General features: G+C 55.5%; 1 long non-coding RNA gene across 3 annotated transcripts; it reads left to right on the top strand.

Moving 5' to 3' along the window:
* Positions 1–9,063: 9,063 nt before the first annotated feature.
* LOC121021230 (uncharacterized) lies at positions 9,064–16,267 on the top strand. Of its 3 annotated transcripts, XR_005786462.1 has the most exons (3): positions 9,064–9,527; positions 15,001–15,307; positions 15,910–16,267. It is a non-coding gene; the product is annotated as an uncharacterized LOC121021230 (long non-coding RNA). The 3 variants fall into 3 exon arrangements; XR_005786463.1 differs by lacking the exons at positions 15,001–15,307; positions 15,910–16,267 and adding an exon at positions 9,940–10,631; XR_005786461.1 differs by lacking the exon at positions 9,064–9,527 and having other exon boundaries at positions 12,689–15,307.
* The last annotated feature ends 5,347 nt before the right edge of the window (positions 16,268–21,614 follow it).

The raw sequence follows: 21,614 nt of genomic DNA, 5'->3' as shown, positions 1-21,614 counted from the left end.
GTCAGCAGAGCAAGGACCCTCCCTCTGAGGGAAGAGTTCCAACAGCAGGGTGTGGATGAGCCAGACCTGAGCAGAGACCCTCCTGCCTCACCAGGTGCCTCACTGGGTGTGACCCTGGGGGAGGCTGTCTGCAGAGGGGTGGCCCTGCCGGCTCTGGGGACCCCACCCCTGCCCTGTGCAGCTGTGAGGCTCAGCACACCGCAGGGCTCTCCTTCCACCCTGGGGGCCAAGTGCTATTAATCCCAGGGTAACTTCCAAACAATTACTAGCAAAAATCATTACTTATAATTTTTTTAATGTTTATGTATTAACATAACAGAAACAGAGACAGAAACAGAGCATGAGCAGGGGAGAGGCAGAGAGAGAGGGAGACACAGAATCAAAAGCTGAGCCATCAGCACAGAGCCCAATGTGGGGCTCAAACCCACGAACCGCGAGATCATGACCTGAGCCGAAGTCGGACGCTTAACCAACGGAGCCCCCCAGGAGCCCGGACCCCCAAGGAGCCCCAAAACTCACTGCTTTAAAGGCCAAGGACACGGCATGTCCTTCGTCATCCTGTTTCCATCATGCTCCTCGTTCAACTTGGACTCGGCGTAAGAGGGCAGAGACAGGGCTGGGTGGGCCCGACAACAGGCCAAAGCTGGGCTCCCCAGGGCAGCAGTCTGCTGGGGCCCCACATCCAGCTGTCCTGGTGCTTCTGGGGCCTTCTCCCCCTCCCTGGTCCCCGTCCGCCCTCTTAGCATGTATGGGCCCCCAATCTCTTCCTACAAGGACAACCAGTCACATTGGATGAGTTTACCCTACAACGAAAATGACTTTCTTTTTAACCTTAGTCTCCTCTTGAAAGGACCTGTCACCACAGTCAATTCCGGGGCGGGGGGGGGGGGGGACACAGGGTTAGAGCTTCCACGGGGGAACGAGGGGGCGCAATTCAGCACACAATACCTTGGCAATCCCAGTCTGTGGGCCTTTTGGAGAAATCCAGGGCACTGTGTTTTCCAGAACAATAAGGGCATTCTAACGCCCCTGGGGGTGGGGGTGGGACCACGTCCAGCAGGAGGGGCCTCTGATGGCATCTCACCCTGACTGCTGGGCCAGCCCTCCGGAATCTCGCTCCCCTGGTGCATATGGAGCTGAGCGTCTGTGACGCCGACCACGCTGGGGGGAAGGGGGTCAGCACACAGGCTGAGACCCGGCCGCCTCCTATGAAGGCTCCCGAGTCCTTCCCGGGTCCTCGTTTCCCCCTCCCCACACTTTCTGTGGACGAGTGCCCCTGCCCTGCTTCAGGAGCCCCGGCCCGAGGTGCCCAGGGGGTGCAGAGGAACACGTCTCAGTCTTTGTGAACAGCCTGCGGGCGAGCAGGTACACCTGAGCATTGTGGGCGGGAGCCGGGCCTGGAAGGCCGTGTGGCCGTGTGCGGACGTCCCTCCAGCTCCGGCAGGGCGGCTGTGGGGCTTGACCTCGGCGTCCCGGGCCCGGCCCACCATCTGATTTGCTGAGTGGACCAGACAGTGCACAGAGGCTGTGCTGCAAAGAGCCGGGGAATCGGGATCTAGAGCTCTGGTCCTCATTCTCACGCGGAACCCCAGGGCCACCCTGATTCCACCTCACGTTCCGTGGGGTCCCCTAGGAGGCTCTCCTCCACCCACGTGGAACCTTCCACCGCTCTGACAAGAGAAGGTCCCTCCCACACCCGCCAACCCCGAGTCCTGACATCTCTGGCAGCCGTTTCCTCCCAGAGCTCACACCCAGGACCCAAGGGTGCCGGGACCACCACCCTACAGGAGCAAACCAGTCCGCAGTCACGGGCCGTCATCCTTCAGACCAGACAAGCCTGCGGGAGGCTGGAGATTTCCGTCGGGGCTGCAGGGCACCAGCGGAAGGCCAGGAAGCAGGTTCTCCACGGCCAGGGGGCCGCCCCGGGGAGCGCAGGAACCGGGCAGCGAACCCGGCGGAGCACAAGGCACGGCGGCGCGCCCGGGACCAGCGGCACCCCGGTGGCTGAGTCAGCCGGGACGGCGCTTTGTTCCCCCCAAGCCCACGAGGGCCTGGTTTTGCTGCACCTCGATGTTCCTCCCAGGGGCCAAGTGAACTCTGCAAAGTAACAGGAATTCCAGGCAAGACAGGCCATGACGGACAGCCAGTAAGACTCTAAACGTGGAGAGAGCGTTTGCAATTATCCAGACAGCGTGACGCAGGGACGCATCTTCCAGCCTGTGACGAGCTGGGCTCGCCGCCCTCCCAGGGAATGTTTTCTAGAGCAAGGCTGAGTTTGCAGCCCAGGGGAAATGTCAGCTGGACAGCTCTCGACGGCTGCCTCTTGTAAAGAACCGTGTGTGCGGGTGGAGAGAGCTGCCGGTGGTCGGCGGGCCATCCCCCGGATTCAGATGGCGGTTCTGGGGTGCGTGTGACGGCACCCCACGTGGGACCTAACTGGATCTTCCCCGGCCCATGACCCCCACTTTGGGAGGCAAGGGTGGAAGTGTCCACGAAGCCTGCGGAAGAGGGCCTTCTGGGTGTGCGGGGCTGACTCGGACCTCAGCCTCTTGTCCTTTTAAACAAGGTCCCATTTCCAAGGGCCACAATCAACCCACCAGAGCCCCGGAGTGGTCACGTCATCCCCACCGGGGAGGCCGAGAAGCCACGGTCTGGAACAAGGGGTCAGCGGCACCTGCTGGCCATCCAGCTCAGGTGCAGAAAACCCCAGCACTCCCGTGTCCCGAGAGCAGGCGACGTCCCCATCGGCAGGACTCAAGCTGGCAAAGGGACGAGGGAGCTCAGTGGAGCCGTGCGTGCGACGGCACATTGCCCGGGTGTGCCAAACCCTGCCCGGGACTGTTGTTTTTTCCAGGAGGGCCTAGTTTTATTTGTTTTCATTTTTAGTATTAAACCAATGTTTTCAATGGAAATAGCTCCCAGATTAAATTTTCTCCCATAAGAGGAAATAAGAGGGGATAGAGAAATTTAAATGAGTCTCCCAAACCCAGAAATCAAACTCATTTGCCCCCCAGAACCCTTGAGCACAGTCCGCGAGCCGAGCCGGGGCGAGTACGCACGTGACTTGGGGGTATGGGTATGTGAGTCAGGGGCGGGGGTGGCGCTGTGGCAAGAACTGACCGGGGCTGACCGTCTTTAATCCTCATGATACAAAGAGCATCCCTAACATGCAGGTCAGAATTCAAGCCCGGAGCATGGGGAGATGGGCCCCAGAGCTGTCAGGTTCTTAAGTGGAGAAGCCGGGGTCCTATCCCAAGCCTTCCCCCGCACCCCCAGGCTGCTCACTGTGCCCGTGGGGCCTTCCAGCAGAAACGGTACAGATCAGATCCGCCCTGACACTCAGGGCGGGGGGCGGGGGGGTGGGGACAGGGCAGGAGCTCACAGGAGGAGTGGGTGCAGAGCTAACAGGGGCATCCTGGGTAGGTCTGGCCGTGGGAGGCTGACAGCGGTTCCCAGAGACAATTCCAAGCCCTAATCCCCAGAACCTACAATGTGACCTTATTTGGGAAAAGGGTCTGTGCAGATGTGCTTAAGCTAAGGGCCCTGAGATAAGGAGATCATCTTGGTTTGGCCAGCTGGGCCCTAAATGCCACAGCAAGTGTCCTTGGAAGAAGAAGACAGAGGGGATTAAAGACAGGCAAACAGAAGGCAGGGCGATAGGACGGTTCAGGCAGAGACTGCAGTAACTGCCACGAGTCAGAGAACATCTGGGGCCACCAGAAGCCGGGAGAGACAAGGAAGGCCCCTCCCCTGCAGCCTCGGCCAGGAGCGCCGCCCTTCGGACACCTCGATCTCGGGTTTTGGCCTCCGAGATGGGGAGAAATTGAATCTGTGTGTCTCAAGGCACCCAGTGTATTTGTTATGACAGCAAGGACACTAATACACCTGAGGCCTCCAGGCCAGGTGGACAGGCCCAGAGCATGGGGCACCTGGAGAGGGTCTGGGGAGGGGGACGTACCAGGTGGCAGGTGTGGCTTGTGCCCAGGCCCCTTAGCTGACATGGCCCATTGACTCCCGGGGCACCTGTCCCCTCACTTGGCCAGTGGGGTGGGTGCAGGAGAGGGCACTGGGCCCGAGCTCCCCTAAATGGGCTGGGGATAAGCACCAGCCTGGGGGGAGAAGAGGGCGGGCTCGGAGAGGCAGGGGTGGCCCTACATCCCTGACAAGTGTCTTCATAAGAGACGTGTGGAGGAGAGACACTAGGAGAAAGGGGGAGGCCGCGTGCAGCTGGAGGCAGAGGCTGAGGGCTCGGCCACAGCCCAGAGATACGGGGGCCCACCCCCCACGGGCCCGGCACCGTGAGCTCCACACTCAGAGGTGGCACCTCCATCTTGCCAACCTGCCCGAGCCCAGAAAACGCTGGCTCCGCAGCCCGAGCTGTGGCCACGACCGTCCACTGGGCATTCACGTCCCACCTCTCAGCTACGGAGAAGTCCAGACTCTGTGCCAAGGAAAATGAGACAGAATGTGTGAGACGCTAATGAGACCCTGGGCCTGGCATCTCCAGCGGCTCCCCCCAGGGGGCACCAGGGCACCCCGCCAAAGCCCCTACCCGCTTAGGAATTTCCCCCTTTGAAGCCCGAGGGCTGGGAGCCGTGATCCAGCTCCTTGCAGGAGAATAAAAGCAACCAGCCGAGGGCAAATGCTGGCGTCGATTCGGGCCCCTTTATTTTTGTCAACAAGGAGATTTGTCTTAATGGGAACCAGCAGAACCCCGGTTGCAGACTTTCCCCTCCTGACATCTCAACTGCAGCCCGCCCCCCCTCCCCCGCCCCGGCACTCCACGCAGGGCAGCTGTGAATTTTGTGCAGGGGATGGGGGGTGGAGGGGGGAGGGAGGGGGGAGAGGAGAGGGTAAGTCGGGGGGCGACCTTGGGTCTCTGTCCCCACCCCTCTGCTGCGGGCACCCACGGCCGCCACCCCTCCACCGTGCCGTCTCACTGCGCTGACCCCATGCACCCACGCCGACCCCCTTCCCTGACTTGGGAGCGACATGCACGGGAACACAAGTGATCGAACACCTTGGCCAAGATACTTGACTTTCCTGTGTCTCGTCTGTAGAACAGAGACACTCCTAGGACCGACCGTCACGGGGATCTGGCGGGATAACAAACCCCCTCGTGGTCTGGCACACAGAAGGCCCTCGGCCCACGTTTGCTAATATCGATCGGTCTTTGGCTGGCACGGGGGGAGCCAAACGGGGAGGTGCCCAGTGGCGTGCGAGCCTCAGGCACTCAGGGGGCTGGGCACTGGGCATGATTTCGGAGCTGGTAGGAGCCCCCCATTGTCACCAGTCGGCCCCTCTCTGTTACCTCTGCAGACTCTGGAAGATCCAATGTGGACCCTGTTCGTCTCGAGGTCTGCTCACTGGCCAGATGCTACGAGAGGTTCAGCGTTGGGCTGGTGCTGGCGTGTCCAGACTCACAACAGCTGGCTTCTTGAAATGTGCTTCTTAAAACTGGCCATGGTGGGAGCATTTACACCACGGAAATGGGCAGACGCTGTGAATCTGGGCCTTTCTCCGTAAAGAGTCGTCATTGAACACTTAGCGGTGCCCCTAAGCAGGTACCTGACCTTGGCCTACTTCCTGGGGGCCCAGAAGCGGGCCGCGATCTTTCCCCAGAAGGTTTCAGTGAGCTAGCCAGCCCTTGTGGGGGATGGGAGCCAGACTCTTCCCGTTATCCATTTTAAAAGCTCAGATTTCCTGTGGGGCGGCCATCTGCTTTCCTAAGAAGCTGTCTTTTCTAAACAGCTGCCTTCAGATATTTGAAGGACGGTCCCGTGGAAAAGGAGCTATTCCAGATGTGCTAGAGGAGGAGGACAACAGTGCTGGGTGGATATTTGGGGAAAACCCCTTTCCTTGCATTTCGCGCACGACTGAGAGCCGCAGGGACCCTTCCCCGGGGTTTTCTTGTCTGAGAGCCTCTCAAAACTCAGCTAATGCTCAGCAATACTTTCGTTGGGCGTGAATCCCTCCTACGTGCCCAGCCCCTCCTGCGTGGTCCCCTGCACATAGCGGGAATTCAGGGCGTGTTGACCAACAGGCCCTTATCGGCATCAAACCGTAGAACTTCAAAGCCGGGCTAAGTGTCAATGACATCACCTCAGGCCCTCAGCAAACACCCAGAGACGTGGGTCCCTTGTCACAGTGCTTGACTGAGGCACCAGGGACAGTGAGGCTCACTGTCACCTCTCCCTGTGGGGTCTGGGGCTGTGTTCGCAAATGATTGGCTTTTATTCAGACCAGCAACTGGGCATCCTAGATACAAAGCATGCTGTTTTGTTTTGTTCACTTTTGTTTAAGCTTATTTGTTTATTTGGGGGGGGGGGGGCAGGGGGGGAGGGGAGGGGGAAAGAGAGAATCCCAAGCAGGCTCCATGCCGTCAGCACAGAGCCCAACACAGGGCTTGATCCCACGAACGGAGATGGTGACCCGAGCCACAGTCAGGAGTTGGACTCAACCCACTGAGCTACCCAGGCGCCCCTGTTTTGTTTACTTTATAAACACATTAAAACAACAGATTTCACATTGGGTTGACAGTCTTTTGAGGTGGCAGGGGCTGCACTTGTCCGAAGCTCAATCTTAAGTCAACGTCACCGGAAGAAGTGACAGGGGTCATCCAGCGACTGTAAATCTTCCCTTCTGGTTTCATGTTGTTTACAGCTGATACAACGCTCTCGACCGCGTCATGATTTTGCACTCCGCGGACACTCACCGGAGTGACGACAGCATGGAAACCCTGGATCAGCACCGTGTGGGGCCAAGCACTGCGAGCCCCGGGCTCCGGGCTGCTGGTTCGGCCTTTGTTCTCACGGTGAACGGCTGCTTCCAAGATACAGAGGTGACTGCACAGTGCAAGTAACAGATGCCGGGAATTGCGCATCTGCCCTCCGCCCGGCACCACGTAAGTGCTTGAGACGCGAAACCCGGTTGTGTTCTTGCAAGGAGCCTGGAACGTGGACGCTGTCACCTCCGCTTCACGGCGGGGCACAAGTGTCCCGGCTGGGGGCGCCTGGGTGGCTCAGTTGGTCAAGCGTCCGACTTCGGCTCAGGTCATGATCTCACGGCTTATGGGTTCGAGCCCCACGTTGGGCTCTGTGCTGAGAGCTCAGAACCTGGAGCCTGCTTCGGATTCTGTGTCTCCCTCTCTCTGCCTCTCCTCTACTCTGCCTCTCTCTCTCTCTCTCTCTCTCTCTCTCTCTCTCTCTCTCAAAATAAATAAATACGCATTGAAAACAAATTTTTAAAAAAAGAAAGAAAGAAAAGTGATGTGTCCCAGCTGGGATCTGGACCAGCCTTCCCAGCTCCACGGCTGGCTCTCGGTCTCCATCACTCACCCCCCGTGACGCTGTCCCAGCTTAGGCCACTCGAGCTGGTTGTCTCTGCACCTTTATACCTGAGCCGGGGTCAGGGAAGCCATGCTGCTCGCCCACAAGGGACGTGCGGCTTTACGTAAGTTCCAGCACACACGGAGTTGTGGATCTGAGTGGCTGCCTGTTGGGTCTCTTCCAGAAAAATTAGCTTTGGGGGCAGGAGGGCCTGTGGGGTCAGCTCATTGCCTAATTCAAATGGCTGACCTACTTTCCCTCCTCCTCTTTGGGATGAGACCGACTGCTCCAGCAAGACTCTGCACCCGTCTGCTGTCCCCTCCAGGCTGCGTGAGTCAATGGGCAGGAAAGTCTCTGTCACTCTGGGCACTGAGCAGCTGTGCCGGGATGGGGGGGCCGTCTGTAGGCGCTGAGACGGCTCCTGGGCCCCTGCAGGGACAGACTGTTCCCGGTGGCCTGAGTGTGGGGATGTCAACGGGCACATTCCACTGCACGGGGCCAGAGGGTGACGAAGGGACATGGATGGGGTCCTTCCTGCAGAGCTGCCGGCAGGTGGCCCCCGAACTGGCAGAGTCTGATTCAGGTGCAAACAGGAGTAAGCTTGGGTGGTGCCAGCCTTCCTGAGACCACGTAGTGGCTGCTATAGCCACTTCGGAAATACCATGGAGGTTTCTGGAAAGGTGACAGTTCCTTTGTGCATAGACGCTACGAGAGGTAGACTGGATGGGCGGCTAATACTTCGATCCCATTCCCTTGTATAGGGTCTGGGAACTTTTTTTTTTTTTCCAGCTCTGAAAAAAGAATCTCTGAGACACTCTGAATGCCCAAACATGAAATAGCTAACTATATTCCCCCCCCCCACATTGTAGTGGGAATCTGTAAATGGTTTGAGACAGGCAAACGAAATCCCGGGTGTAAATCCCGACCAGGCTCATGACCTTGACGATTTGCTATCAACTTAAAATTCATCACAACTACGCAAAAATTAAGATTCCGTCCCTCACCTGCACTCGCCACACGGCAAGCACCCAGTGACCGCGGGCGGCTGGTGGCCACCAGCGGCACAGCACGGACTGAACGGGTTTCCACCAGTGGATGGGGTTCTACACACCCAGAAAACCTCAACGGGCCCGCGGTCAGCCCACGGGCAACCAGGACGTGGGTTTAAAATGCAGAGCCCCGGGTTTCACCCCTGGCCATCCTGTTCCGTGGAGCCCGGTTGCTAAAGCCCAGGATGTGTACGTCTAAGAAGCTGTGGGCTGAACCTGACGAGTAACAGATTGAGCTAACAGACACTCGGTACGGAAGGAGCAACTGAGGCCCGTGAGCTTGCCACACCCCACAGCGACGAAGGAGGCCCCGTTCACAGGGCTTTGGCTCCAAGATCCCTCTCACGTGTATGTTCACGGACCGGGCAGGCCCGGTTGGCCCCAAAGGCTCCTTCCATTTTCCGTCTGTGCCTCCGAGGCCTCCACGTGCGCTGGGCAAGAGAGACTCAGCCCGACTCCCCGGCCCCCAGACTCAAGTCGTGAGCCCCGTGGCACACAGCTTCGTACAAGTAGTCATTTCCGCGTTAAAACCGGTGGCTCAGAAACACAGTAACTGCCATAAAGCTCAGCATGAGCCCTGTCCGCTGAAAAATATCCTCAACCCTCCAGAATGTTTTAATGGAAATAACTTTCAAACAGAGGGAACTGGCAAGGCAGCCAAAACCCAGTTTCTTGAAAATGAATCATGTAGTTTGGCTTGAGTGAGGCCCCTGGTCTCTGCACAACTGATGCTTCTTTCTGTCCATTCAGAGTCTGTCAAGTCGGCTCTGGATTCGTTTGAGTCCTGGAAAATTCATCAGCGTGACCCAGAGGAGGGCTCCGAACGTCCGCAGCTGGCCCTGCCCGCCCGGCGCGGCCCTGCCCTCCCTCCCGCAGCTGCTGTCCACGGCCAAGGAACCTTGCTCAGTTACTAGAGCTCGCGGTGGTCCGGGTCCACAGCCAGCCTCCTTCACACGACCTCATGCCCATTATGCTGTCTGATCGCTCCGGGCTCCCATTCAGCCATCAGAGGGCTGTGGAACATTGGCCTGGGCTGGCTCCAGGGCCGGGCAGTGACACGGAGCGCGGGGCCTGCCTCTGAGGCGCTCAGCCTGCGGCTCACTGCACTGCACCCCAAGAGGCTCCATCTGAGAGGCTGGAAAAAAAAGTGGTGAGTGTCCACAGAAGGCTGAGACCAATTCTGGAAGGGGAAAGAGGGAAGGGGGGGGGGGGGAGGGGGGGGGGGAAGGAGGGAGGAGAAGGCAAAGGAAGGGGGAGGAGGGAGGAAGGGGGAGGAGAGCAGGGGGGAGGAAGGGAAGGGGCGGGGAGGAGGCTTTCCCAGGAAGAATCGCAGAATGAGTGACTGGAAAAGAAACCCTGAAGGACGAATGGGCGCTCCGACGGCAGGGCCGTCCAGGGCGCCGTGCGGGCCTCACCGTTGGGAGGACGGAGGGGCTGGGGCCGTAGGAACTAATGGCGGGCGTGGGGCCATTAACCACAAAAGGCCTTGTCTCCATGATGTGATTTTTGTCCCCCATCTGGCATTAAAACGAACCAAAAGCACGAGCCAGCTTTCTTCTCAGCCTGCTCCTCAGGGTCCAGCACAGGGCCCGGCGCTCAGGAACCGGAGAGGGACCTCAAAAGGCTCGGGTCCACCGGGCCGAAGCAGACCACCCGTGAGTGCAGCCCGCCAGCCTCCAGCCTGCGTGCCCCTGGCCCGGCGGGGCCCCCAGCGGGACCGGCCACCCACCCCACCCTTGATTTTCCTGCCCTGTCCAGCGGATGCAGGTCTGGCACGACGACTCGCGCACAGACCGGAATCACGTTTCTTTACAGCACGTTCTCAGCCTCATTCTCTTGACACCTGGGGCCAGATGATGGTCCGTCGTCGTGGGCCGTCCTGCGCATCGCGGCTGTTGAGCCGCCCTGGCTCCACCCACTAGATGCCAGCCTCCCCCACTGGCGGCAAAACACAGCATATCCGGACACTGTCACGTGGCCCCTGGGGGCCAAACTGCCTTCGGTTGAGAGCCACTGATGTCCCTGGATTGGGGACAAGTGCTCGGCCGGCCTTCCTGGCAGGTCACGTCCCTCCTCACGCCGTGCTCACGGATGCGTGGTCACGTACCCAGGACTTCTTCCAGGGAGCATGACCGTTATTCCCGGTAGATGCTCAGGGGCCCATGGTCCTTAAAAGTTCAGTCCCATGATCTAGAAGCATCAGGAACTTTTTCTGTTAAGGGTTGTGACACAGTAAATATTTTTGGCATCGCGGGCTGCGGGGTCTCTGGTGCAGCTACTCAGCTCTGTGGTTAGAGGGCGGGAACAGCCACAGATAATAATTAGTAATGCGTGTGGCTGTGTTCCACGGAAACTTTACACACAGACCTTGAAATGTGAATTTCGTGTCATTTTTATGTGTCATAAGACAGCCAGAGTCCTTCTTCTTCTTTTCACCAACCAGCTAAAAATGGAAAACCACCCTCAGCCCGTGGGCCATACACAGGCAGCCAGTGGATTTGGCCCGCGGGCCACAGTTCGCTGACCCCAAGCACATCCTGTGGCAGCCCCGCCTGTGGCTTGTCCAGTCACGGAGCCAGAGTGGCACGTCTGAGACGACTGTCCCAAAGCCCTGATCCTGCGACCGTGGGTTGCCCTTGGATCTTTTGCCCTGGTCGTGGGAGGGGCCAGCCCCGTCAGCTATTGTCCCAGGGCGAACCTGAAGCTGGAGACAGAGTTCTCTTCCCGGGAGAGGGAGGGGGTGTCTAGAGGTGAGCCGAAAGGGATTGACATTGACAGGAAAAGGGCTGGAGTAATCAGTGGCCTGGGTTAATCCCACTTGGTGAGAAAAGTCATCAAAAACGTGCAGGCGGCCGCTTATCAGAACCCGGGGGGCTCCTCGGCACATCTGGCTGGGGGGGTGTGTGTGCGGGGGGTGGAGGGTAACTTCGGCCTGGAGGCAAGGGCCCCCGCCAGGCCTGGTTCAACCGCTGTGCTGTCCTGCCCTAAAGCACCACGCTGATCCCGCGACACCCTCACCCCGAAAGGGTTCTCCCCTCTGGGGACGGGCCGCCCTATTTATAGCTCTGCCTGGGCCTTCTCAAGATGGCAATTTCACGCCCATCCATAAATCTCCCCTTCCAAACCAGTACTTGTAGGTCAGCAGAGAGGGTGCCGGGAGCCACAAGGACTACACTCCCCATGTCGGGCTGCCAAAGTGGGGACGCAATTAGGATTCCGGGCAGGCAGCGGCCCAGGGCTTCTTCCGAGGGCAGGACACGTCGACAGCAGGCGAGGGTGGAGCCCCAGAGGTTGTGCGGGCCAGCGGCCTCCGAGACGAGGCCCGGGCAGCCCGAGGGGACCTGGGATGCCCTGGCCAAGCCCCACTGCGCGTGCGCCGCCGGGCAGGGCGCAGGTTCGGCCCCCAGCATGCCTCACAGATGTCCGCAAGGCACACAGCTCACCCAAGAACGCGTCTGCTGATCACCCACGCGGTCCCGGCGGCTGCTCCGGATTCTGCACAGATAAGACACGACACGAGGCCTCTTGCAAAGGACGCCCCATCAGTAAAAAGAGCCGAGTGTGTTCCCAAAACACCACCAACTGGGACGCGCGCCACACCGGAGAAGCCTGGGGGCGACAGCAACGCGGGTGAGGGGCTGGGACCGTCCCGGCAACCAGCGAGGGACCTTGGCACGCCAGTCAGCTGCTCTGGGCCGGCTTCCTCCAGGCCTTAAAAGGAGCGATCGGCCCGTAGGTGGTCTGGGGTCCCGACAGCAATGCCAGCCAACTGCCCCCACGCCAAAGCCCTTCTCAAGTCCGACCCTCCACATCAGAGAGGACTGTCCACAAGAAGCCGGTGGGCTTTGGTTCCAAAGCAATCTTGTTTTTTAATGCTGACTTATTTTGAGGCAGAGAGCACGAGCAGGGGAAGGGCAGACAGGGAGGGAGGGAGAGACTCTCAAGCAGGCTCCAAGCTGTCAGCACCGAGCCCCACGCGAGGCTCCGTCTCACAAAGCGAGATCGTGACCTGAGCGGAGATCGAGAGTTGGACGCGTAACCGACTGAGCCCCCCAGGCCCCCCTGGGGTTTGGCTTCAGGCGGCTGCGGGTTCAAATCCTGAACTCCCACATGTCACACAGGATCTGTCTCCTTGGTGAGCCTGTGAGTGAGGAAGACCCCAGTGCCCCACAGACGTGTGCCCCCTGGGTGGTGCCCGATCATCTCCGGAGCTGGCACGGGGCGCACCCCCTGGGCCAAGCCTCCTCCTGGGCCCCTCTGTCCCCCGGAAAGGATCAGATCCAGTCCTGGTCTCCCCGAAGCAGTGCTTCTCGTAATCTGGCACATGTTGGGGACCGTTCCTGACGAGGGGGGCGCCCCACGTGGACAGCCAGGCTCTCCAGAGGCCACGCTTCTCCGCCCCACACCAGAGGCGCATGCACAAGGCTGCCTGGCACGCCCCGGTGAACCGCATCCTGGGGAGGAGAGCCTAGATGTTTCCGTGTCCTGTCTGGGCCCCGAGAACGCTGTCCCCGTGTCCCTGTGTGTCCGTCTGGCCTTTGTGCTTACAGGACGACCTCTCCCATCCTGACCCAGCTCGGTCTCCGAGGCGGCCGGCGGGCCCCTGAAGCTTACAGGGACTGCCACCCAGTCCGGGGGTTCCAAGGCTGCACGCCGCGCGGCCCCCACCCGCCAGGACGTCACGAGGGTCCGCCGTGGTGGAGGAGGCAAGAAGCACCAGTGGGCGCCTGGCGGGGTCTGGGTGATCCCCGGCCCCACCACTGACCGCAGGCCGATGGCGAGGTCCCGCCAACACCTCTTCGGGTTGCAGGGCAAAGACCAGCACTGCCCGGGGTGGGGGGCGCTAAACAGTGACCCACAGCAAGGCCGAACACCCCCCTCATCACTGCAGGGGCGCAGGTGGGGCCAGGCCCAGGGCAGAAGGGCCGCCCACATGCCATGCGCCCCGCCAGGACCCCGACCTCCGCTGCCACACATCCTTCACGGGGTTCTTTCTCCCGCCCTTCTTTTGGAAGCTGGACCATCCTTCCAGGACCCAGAGCCGTCCCCAAAGCCTGTGTGCCCCTCTTCCCCCTGGAAAGGAGCCAAGGCCAGGTGGGTGTCTTGAGCTGCCGGGATCGGCCCACGCTGCTCTCTGAGCAAGGTGCGTGGGGAGCCCGGTCCCTGCACGGGAGCCACATGGCCTCCACGTCTACCCCGGTCCCCAGGCGGTCGAGGCACGCGAGGCAGGCAAGGCACGTCCCAGAGTTCCGAGGAAGGGAAGTGAACGGGCCTCAGGACAAACAAATGTCGGTGAACTTGAGGAAATGGAAAACATCGAATCCCTTCTCTGGCAGGGGAAGCAAGAGAAGGACCGAGCAGAGCCAAGGAGGGTTCCGGCCGGCCCGGCGGCTCCGAGCAGCTGGTCTAAGCATCAGGGGCGGGAGCCAGCGCATGTGCAGGCCTGCAGGACGCGCATGAATGCCTGGTCCTAGGTTGGAAAGCGGAGTGCTGCAGGGGTGAAGGAGAGAGGGCTCACGCAGGCAGCCCAGCATCTCGGCCCCTCCCAGGCCCCCCGTGGGGCATCACCCATGGCCACAGGGGCAGGGGAGGAGGGTCTGCTCCCTTCTGAGTCTCCTGAGCTGCAACGTCTCGGGCACAGGAGACGACCGGCAGGCCCCGGACGGGCGCTGGAACTCGGGAGGCAGTGAAGCTGGCGGAAGGAAGGGGCTGCAGGTTGATTCGGCAGCCGGGGCTTCTCCAAGGCCCGGGCTCTCTCCCCATCTCCGTGCTCGGCCCCAGGCACCCCCCGGCAGCCCACCTTACACACCGGTGTCTGGAGGCAAAAGAAGGCTAGGTCTTTCTGGGGGCTGTTTTAAGAGCTGAGGCTCTTTCCCAGGATTCCCCTCTTGGCCCCTCGCGCCCCGGTTACAGGGAACAGGAGCAGAATCCCTGTGACTGGCTGGGGCGGGGACAGGGCCACGTACCGGATTACGGTCAGGCACCTCCCAAGACCTGCCTGCTTGGGGGCCAGCTCTCTGGGCCATGCCCACGTGGCCTTGTCACGCCTCACGTTTAAGCTGTGTGCCCCCTACCTGCCAGCTCGGGCTTCCCTGTCCAGGCAGAAGCGTGGGATGCCACGGATGTCTCTCAAGGCCAAGTGCGGGCAGCCTGGAGCTCTGCCTACAGGTGCTGATACCCTGCGGTGACCCTTGGACCCAGGGGAGCAGAGCCAGTGGACAGATCCTCCCCTCTCTCCCCTGGAGTGAGCAGGTGTGAGGCTCCCCAAAGCCCGCCCCTCCCGTCTGCTCCACGGGGCTGCAGCCCCAAATCGAGCTGGCACACGCGGGCACTTGCCTCTGGTTAGGACAGCCACCTTCCCTGAGCACAGCAATGGCGCGAGCCCCCCCGCAAGCCAGACAACAAGAAAGAGACGTGCTGGAGTAACTAACGGTACCTGCCAACGACGTGTAGCCCAATTAGTGGGAAACCCGAGGAACAGGGAGAGATGGGGGGAGGGGGGCTTGTCTGAGTAACGCCTTCACAAAAACAAAAGCTCTGGGCCCAGACAGCTTTATGAGAGATCTCTCAAACACTCTGGGTTCTTCGTGGAATTCTATCGTACGCGATCTCTTTGTTCCCAGGCTGCGGCCATGGCTCCAAGCCACAGGGGAGCAAAGCCTTTCAATTCGCTTCGTGGAACTGCATTGTCCTCCCGCTGAAATCAAACAAATGCGAAGTTGAACCAAGGGAAACTGAGGCACTGCTAGCCTGAGTCCGGAGCAGAGTCCAAATCTGGAGGGCACGCGAAAGAACTCGTGGCTTTAACGTCTGCAGAACCCCGACTCACAACAAACGGCTTCACTTATGGGTTTAGGAGGGAAAATCCCCCCCAAAAAGCATAGGAGATCAAACGAGTAGCATCCTGGATGATTCGTACACCGGGACCAGGTAGGGATGTCAGGAGATTGTTCCTAACTTTGTAAATGTAAAAAAAGGTTTTCCAGGGGCGCCTGGGTGGTCAGTCAGGTGAGCACCTGACTCCTGATTTTGGCTCCGGTCATGATCCCCGGGTCATAGGGTCGAGCCCTGCATCGGGCTTCTCACTGAGCATGGAGCCTGCTTAAGATTCTCTCTCTCTCCCTCTCCCCGCTACCTCTCTCCCTGGCTCGGCCTCTCTCTCTTTCTCAAAACAAAATAAAATAAATACATAAATACAGGTTTTCATTACACATTGGATCGATGAGAAATTACACTTGTTAAGAAATTATCACCTATAACAAAAAAGTACAGCAAAGACCTGCACCCCAACCCCCAGGGGAAGATACAGGACGTCGCCCCACGTGCCCTCCCCAGGCCCCTCCCCTGTCCCTCGGAGGGAACTCGCTCCCGAGTCTTATCCTACCATTCCCACGGCCCTGTGCAGCTTTACGTCACGTTCTTACATGCCGACACGCTCTTGAAATTGATGAGTGGCATCTTGCCGCGTATTTCCCTTCCTCCTGCACGTTTGACCACGATTCACCTATTTCTTTCATTTCTGCGATTCACAGGCAGAAATTTAGTCGCAGGCAGCTTTGGGCCGTTCACCCTCACTCTCGTAGGACGCTCCTTTACGCGAACGTAATACGGTTTCTGTGCCCGTGCCGCTGTTGACGGACGTCTGGACGATTTCTCACAATGCACCTCTGTAAACGGTTCTTCTGTGAGGGCTCAGGGTGTGCGTCCTGAAGCCCCGTCCTCTGGGGGATTCTCTGGGTCACCGGGCACATACCCACTCAACGTGACATCGTCACCTTCCCCATCCTGAAGTGACCCATTTACTGTCCTCTACGATCTTCTAAGACTTGTCCGATTTTGCCTTTCCACTAAGAGCTGAAATAAACCCGTAATTAATTTTTCTGAATAGTGTGAGGTGGTTTTGTCTGGTTTGTGCCCTTTACTTACTTTGGTCTGGGTGACCGACCACCCTTGAATAACTCACTTTAAAGTCTGTTCTCCCCTCTCGATCTGCAGTGCCGTGTTCTCCACAAATCAAGCCTCCAAATCCTGACAAGTCTGTTTGTGACAACTCCATTCGGTTCCATCGGTCATTTTGTTTCTTTTTGCAACGTTGTAAGACTTGATTCCTTTAGTTTCATAATAATTCTTGACGTTAGAGACTCACCTCCTCCCAAAATGTTGTTCTTCCTCAGGAGCATTTTTCTTATTTATGATCCGTTGATCTTGTATATAAATATTCAGATATGAAGCTTTCCAAACCACACACACACACACACACACACACACACACACACACACGCATGTACACGCACATACGGGCACACACATGCCTGGGAGCCTTTTGGAATTGCACTGCTAATAGATAAATTCGGGAAGAGCTAACATGATACTCTGTCATTCCCAAACATCATCTCTGTCCATTGATTTAGATTTTCTCCAGTCTCTTGATATAATTTATCATTTTCTCTGCAAAAGCATTGCATACGCTTTATTGGATTCATTTCTGAGTATTTCATACTTCAAGTGTTATTAATGGTAAGTTTTAACCGTCTTTTTAAAAAGTATAATTAAATGGGGTAAAATGCAGTAATCTTTAATGTACATCTCAATGAATTTTTCATGATTGCACCCACATGACCTCTATCCAGGTCAAATACCCAACATTTCCATCGCTCCGGAAGGCTCCCCATGCCTTTCCAATTAACACACGTGTCCAGAGGTCACTGCTGTCATCAGGTCGAAGATTAGTCTTCCTTTTTCTTGAATTTCAAATAAATGGAATCATATGGTACGTGTGCTCTTTTTTTTTTTTTTAATGTTTATTCTTTTTTTGAGAGGGAGAGAGAGAGAGAGAGAGAATGCAAGCAGGGGAGGGGCAGAGAGAGAGGGAGGCACAAATTCCGAAGCAGGCTCCAGGCTCCGAGCTGTCAGCACAGAGCCCGACGCGGGGCTCGAACCAGATCATGACCTGAGCGGAAGTCGGACGCTCAACCTACTGAGCCCCCCGGGCGCCCCAGTATGTGCTTTTTTGTGTCTGACTTCTTTTGCTCAGGATAACGTTCTGAGATCCGTCCACATTGCTGCAGGTAACTGTAGTTTGTTTTAATTCCCGGAAGGGTATTCCATTTATGCACACACATTTGCTCCTATATTCCCCTTTCATGGATATTTGGGATACATGATGAAAGCTTCTATAAACTTTATGCCATATTTTTTTGGAGCATTTACCTAGGAGTGGTGGCTGGCTCTTTGTCGGTGTAGATCAGAACCATAATGGTAGGTGTGTATTTGTATCTCCTCACGGCTTCTATTTGCACCTCCCTGGTGACTCATGATGTAGAACATCTTTTCTTGGGCTTATTGGCTACGCGGCAACTTCTGTCATAAAGTTTTATTAATTAGTCCATTTTTTTTAACTTGGGCTGTTTATCTTTTTATTCACGAGTGGTTAACGAGTTTTATTAATGAGTGGTATGTCCTTTACGTATTCTGATCAAAATTCTTCGTAGATATATAGGTCCTTGTATATAGCTACACATATATGGCAAATATTTTCCCCTTATCTCTCAATTGGTCTTTTACTTTCTTAGCGGTATTTCTTGAACAGTGGAGATTTTTAATTTTTCTTAAATCCGACATGTTAATTGTTAGTTTTACAGTTAGTGGCTTTCGTATCTTGTTTAGGTAACGTTTGCTTGCCCATAGGTTGGGAAGGAGTTCTCTTATATTGCCTTTCAGAGATTGCAGAGTTTTGGATTTCCCAGTTAGGTTTAAAAGTCCACCTCAAATTAATTTTTGTTCATGCGGTGCAGTGGGGGGTCAAGGTTGTTTTTTCCTGCAGAAATAGCCAGTTGCTTCAACACCATCTGTTGAAAAGAATTTCATTTTCTGAAATAAATTCAGTTGGTCATTTGTAAGTCTCTCTTTCTAGATCTTCTGTTTAAAAAAAACTTTTTTTTTAACATTTATTCATTTTTGAGAGACAGAGACAGAGCATGAGCAGGGAAGGGGCAGAGAGAGAGGGAGACACAGGATCGGAAGCAGGCTCCAGGCTCTGAGCTGTCTGCACAGAGCCCGACGCGAGGCTCGAACCCACAAACTGCGAGATCATGACCTGAGCCGAAGTCGGACGCTCAACCGACTGAGCCACCCAGGTGCCTCCTAGATCTTCTGTTTTATTCCATCAATCTGTCTTTTGTTTCACCAAAACTCCACTGCCCTAAGAACTGTTAATTTCATAATGAGTCTTGAATTTAGGGAGTGTAAATTCTTTTTCTTCTCCAAAACAGTTTTCACAATTTATTCTAGGTCCTTTGTGTTTCCGTCTAGGTTTTATTTTATTTTTTAAGAGATTTTATTTTTTTAAGTAATCTCTACACCCAACGTGGGGCTTGAACTTACGACCTCGAGACCAAGAGTCACAAACCCTCCTGACTGAGCCAGCCAGGCGCCCCTCCATTTAAATTTTAGAATTGACTCAAAAGTCTCCATAAAAATCCTTTTGTCAGTCCTTTTCCCTCCTGTATCGGCTTTTGAGTTAAATGGATACTTTAGAAATTGCAATACGTATTCTCAGTTTATCACAGTCTCTTAGGCACATCGTAATTATAAATGGAATCTTTTTTTTTTTAATTTTTTTTTTACCGTTTTATTTATTTTTGAGACAGAGAGAGACAGAGCATGAACGGGGGAGGGGCAGAGAGAGAGGGAGACACAGAATCGGAAACAGGCTCCAGGCTCTGAGCCATCAGCCCAGAGCCCGACGCGGGGCTCGAACTCACGGACCGCGAGATCGTGACCCGAGCTGAAGTCGGACGCTTAACCGACTAAGCCACCCAGGCGCCCCATAAATGGAATCTTAAAAGCAGCCAGTGGGGTGGGGCGGGAGGGAGGAGCAGGGGTGAGGGGAGGAAGGAGCAGTGGGGGGGGGGGAGGGAGGAGCAGTGGGGGGAATGAGGGAGGAGTGCCGCATGTTCCAAAGAGCAGCAGTGGGTGTGATGGCTGACTTTAGCTCAGAACTATGGAAACCAAAAGACAATGGAATGGCTTCTTTAAAATGCTTGGAGAAAAAAAGCTCCAACGTAGAATTCTATACGTTGAATTTGTGAATTTGTGAAAAGAGTTTCACAAATTGAGATAACATAAAGATGCTTTCATACAATAAAAGGGAGGCTTCAAAAGTTTACCACCAGAATGCACACGCTACAAGCAACGGTACGACGATGCAGGGAAGAGCAGACTTCATGGCAACTAGGACCCAAAGGGTGCGGGTAGGTAAAGATTCTTTTGTCTAAAGTCCGTTCCTCTGATGTTAATCTGTCATTTTGTTGTTGTTGTTGTTCGTGTTCACTTGGTCTACCCTTATGTTTTAGATATATCTCTCCTCTATTTCAATTTTCCCTTTGTAAGTTACACACACTTCTCTACCATGAATGGCTCCCTAAACATCTTAACATGCGTTGAACTTACCAAAATCCAAAGGCAATCGATACATGCACCCTGCTCTCAAACAATCAAGATTCAACACAGTACGCCACATCTTTTCTTACTTCCCGACTTTTCTGTTATTTCAATGCTTAAAGCCGTGTAAGGCATTTTTATCGTTTTGCACAGCCACTGTCTAATTGCATTTCCATATGCACCACTCCTTCTGGTCGTCACTGCTCCTTCCATATTGTCTCCCGCCTGACATGACTGTCCTTCAGCCTGACATACATCCTCCGGAGTTTCCTCTAGGGAAAATTTGCTGATGGAGAAATTTTCATGTCTCTAAAAATGTCTTTCTATTTCCCTTATTCTTTTCTTGAAGTTTTTTACGGTTTATTTATTTCTGAGACAGAGGGAGGAAGGCACAGAACCCGAAGCAGGCTCCAGGCTCCGAGCTGTCGGCACAGAGCCCGACGCGGGGCTCGAACCCACGAACCGTGAGATCATGACCTGAGCCAGAGTCGGATGCTTAACTGACTGAGTCACCCAGGTGCCCCTATATTTCCCTTATTCTTGAAAGATATTTTCTTTTGGTATACACATTCAAGGATCCTTTTTTTTTTGGCTAAGAAAGTAAGATTCCACTCTCTTCTGATCCCCACTGTTGATGTTGACAATGCAGGTGTCAGTGCAACTGTCATTCCTCGTGGGAAATTTGTCTCCTCTCTTCATCACTTTTAAGATCTCTCATTCTCTGGGGTTCTGGTTCTGCATTTCCACTTAGATGCCGCTGGGTGTTGACTGGATTTTATTTGTCCTGCTTTGGATTTAATGGGCTTGACGAACATGAAGACTGGTGTGTTTCAACAGGTCTTGGAAGTCTTGCCATGTTTCCACCAGGTGGTGTCTCTTCTCCCTCTGACGAGATGTGACTTAAACCTTCTCATTCGATTCCTAGGATTCTCATCTCTCTCTTAGATCATACGCTTGTCGTCTTTCTGTGCTCCATTCAGGGTCATTTTTAGCTCATTCCCCAGGGTATCGATTCTTTCTTTAGTTGCGTCTAATCCGTGGTCAAATCCATCGGGGAGTTTTCAATTTCCGTCAAAATGATTTTCATTTTTGGGGCGCCTGGGTGGCTCAGTCGGTTAAGCGTCCGACTTCGGCTCAGGTCACGATCTCGCGGTTCGTGGGTTCGAGCCCCGCGTCGGGCTCTGCGCCGACGGCTCGGAGCCTGGAGCCTGCTTCCGATTCTGTGTCTCCCTCTCTCTCTGCCCCTCCCCCCTTCATGCTCTGTCTCTCTCTGTCTCAAAAATAAATAAATGTTAAAAAAAATTAAAAATTAAACAAAAATTAAAATTAAAAAAATGATTTTCATTTTTAGCGATTATGTTTGGATTTGTAAAAATCCAACCTGGTCATTTTTTTTTCATACTTCCCTCCTTACCCTTATTTTAATCGCCTCATTTCTTGCTTTAAACGGATGGAAGCACATGCTTCCACATTCTTCTCTCATGCTTCCAATATGTGGAGTCTGACGTGTGGTTCCTCCAGTTGCCGTGTTTGGTTTCCTGTATAATGTAGTGTTGACTACACAGACCCACACCCCTTGAAGTGGTTTTACTTGGGGGAACTTCTTCGAGACCTCATTTGAAGGTGAGTTTCCTCGGAGAGGCTTTTTACCCACTTCTGTCGAGGACTTCAAAGTGCCAGTCCGGGGCCGCCGTAAGCTAAATTTTCAGGTTGAGGATCTCTGGACCACCCAGGGAGCCTTAACTTGGGCTGCAGGCCATGCGAGCACTGGCTTGTGGTTCTGAATTCTCAAGAG

The sequence above is a fragment of the Herpailurus yagouaroundi genome, unplaced genomic scaffold (assembly GCF_014898765.1).
Source record: "Herpailurus yagouaroundi ecotype Mexico unplaced genomic scaffold, PumYag 267, whole genome shotgun sequence".
Classification (NCBI taxonomy): Eukaryota; Metazoa; Chordata; class Mammalia; order Carnivora; family Felidae; genus Herpailurus; species Herpailurus yagouaroundi.
This window is presented reverse-complemented; position numbering and strand designations above follow the sequence as displayed.